The sequence below is a fragment of the Lycium barbarum genome, chromosome 1 (genome assembly GCF_019175385.1).
Source record: "Lycium barbarum isolate Lr01 chromosome 1, ASM1917538v2, whole genome shotgun sequence".
Taxonomy (NCBI): Eukaryota; Viridiplantae; Streptophyta; class Magnoliopsida; order Solanales; family Solanaceae; genus Lycium; species Lycium barbarum.
Genome location: NC_083337.1, coordinates 150,746,949 through 150,749,436, shown reverse-complemented (window position 1 = coordinate 150,749,436; position 2,488 = coordinate 150,746,949).

Below are 2,488 nucleotides of genomic sequence, written 5' to 3'. Positions count from 1 at the left end.
TAAACAGGCTAACACTGAAACATATCTAACTAAACATGAATCGAACTTAGCATATAAACATGAGAACACATCTTAACTGCTAAAACTGAAATCAGCTAAATAAAAAAAGAGTTGCTCACATACTTAAATAGACCAAAACAAATCATTCTACTTAAACATGCTTAAAACACCCAAACGGAATCACAGAAACAGACTCGTCTATCGAACTAAAATAACTTAACTAAACTAACATACTCGAATCACGGAATGGTAAACCAAAAATACCACAGGGCAACCAAAGAATGAAAAACAAATAAATAAAGGGAATGGAGAATTACCTGCTTCGGGTGCAGCGAAGTGAGGCTTTGAGTCTCCGATCTACCTCGAAAGACTGCCAAATCAGAGCTTGCTAGGAACGGGTTCACAGCAACAACAGAGCAAACGAAAAGCAGGGAAATTTTCTTAGTATTTTTTGACTCGATATGCAGAAATATAGCTGATGTACTAATATTGCTTAGGGGATTTTTGCCACTGGAAAAACTCTTATCATAACTTTAATTTTCAGGGGATTTTTGCAACTTCAAAACCTTTCGGGGATTTAGGCTATTGAAGAAACTTAGTATTTTTTAGAAAATGGTGACTGCAAACTCGTTTTTAGGGGATTTCTGGGATTCGAGCTCTCTCAAAACGATTCAACCCGCCACCCTTTTATAGGGTTTTGTTTTGTGCTGAAGAAGAGAGAAAGAGGAGCGGGAGAGAGAGAAGAGCGGGGAACAAAGGGAAGTGGGGGACAGCGGGGAACAGGGCGAAGTGGGTACGGGAGAGAAGAGGGAGAGAAGAGAGATAAAGAGGGGGAGGGGGCGGCGGCTGAAGAGGAAAATGAGCAAGGAACCCTAATGGTTCCTTGTTAAACGAAAAGGGCGGGTCGGGTCAAAAATTTGGACTGGGTTGGCTGAAAACATTAGGCTGGTTAATTAAAATATGGGCTGGGAACAAAATATGGGCTAATGAAAAATGTGGGTTGCTTGAAAAAAAAAATTTGCTTTTGAATTTGAGTAGAAGACCTATTTTAATTAATCATATACTAAGTGCGCTAAAATATCCCCTAGTATGTATTTATGAGTGCTGAGATGAAAAATAAAATGACGTCGTAATAGCCGTGCGATAATATATTTGAAAGTCAACGGTAAATAAACGCTGAAATGCAAAGATAAATGCAATGCGTGTGCATAAACTGGTAACAAATGCTGAAATGATAAAAACAAATGCGATTTATAATAATACTGGTAGCAAAATAATAATAATAATAATAATAATAATAATAATAATAATGATAATAATAATGATAATAATAATGCCAGTATTGATAAGAAGCTAATAATTATGGTAAAAAAATAATTTGTTTTTTTTTTGTTTTTTTTTTCTTTGAAGTCGCCAAAATACTAGAGGCGTAAATAGATATTTCGGAGAAAAAGTGGGACAAAATTGGGTGTCAACAACATAGTATCCCACATTGACAAAATCAAACAATATATATATAAAAAAATAATGAATCCCACATTGTGGGCCCCATATTAAACACCATCTAGTATTAAAAAAGTGGAACCCACCACATCCAAACTCACGGGAAAAAGATAGATCCCATATTAATAAAATCAAGCAATATTGAAAAAAAAAAAGTGAATCCCATATTTAAAAAACAAACAATGTTAAAAAAAATGTGGGCCCCATATTAAACACCATGCGTATTCGTAGCAAACACTAGTATAATAAAGTTTTAAATACGGAGCACAAACTACAATGTTATATTAATCGTGTTTTGAACATAGTATCCCATATTGACAAAATCAAGTTATTATGTTCACTAAATATACTTAAAATATTTATATTTTAAAATAAGATAGAATTTAATGCAAAAGACAACATGACAAGTAAAATGAGCTAAACCGAGAATATTTACCAACAATTAAAAAATAGTATTTTTTCGTTTAGATAGAAAATCAATTTCTACAACAAGTCTTCTCACCCCATCCTAAAAAAATAAAGTAATATAAAAAAAAATGGACCCCACCATCTCCAAACTCATTAAAAAAAAAAGGGACCCCATATTAAAAAAATCAAGCAATGCAAAAAAATAAAAATAAAAATTGGACCCCATATTAAAAAAAAAACAAGCAATATAAAAAAAAACGTGCACCCCATATTAAAAAATCAAACAATATTCATGTAATTCCCAAAGTATCCACATTAAGTCAATAATGGTGGATTCATTGCTACATGCGTATCAACCTATTAGTGGGAGCAAATAAAATTATTGTACAACAAAAAACGTGAACCCCATATTATTGCTTTTCTCCAAAAGGTTAAGTAACCAAACCATACAATTTCCTTTCTTTTCTTATATTAGCCCGAGATCTAATCTAGATATTTAACTGTTGTATTTGCTATTCCGCCTTGTCATTTATTTGTTATGTTTACTAAAATAAATATACTTAAAATATTTATATTT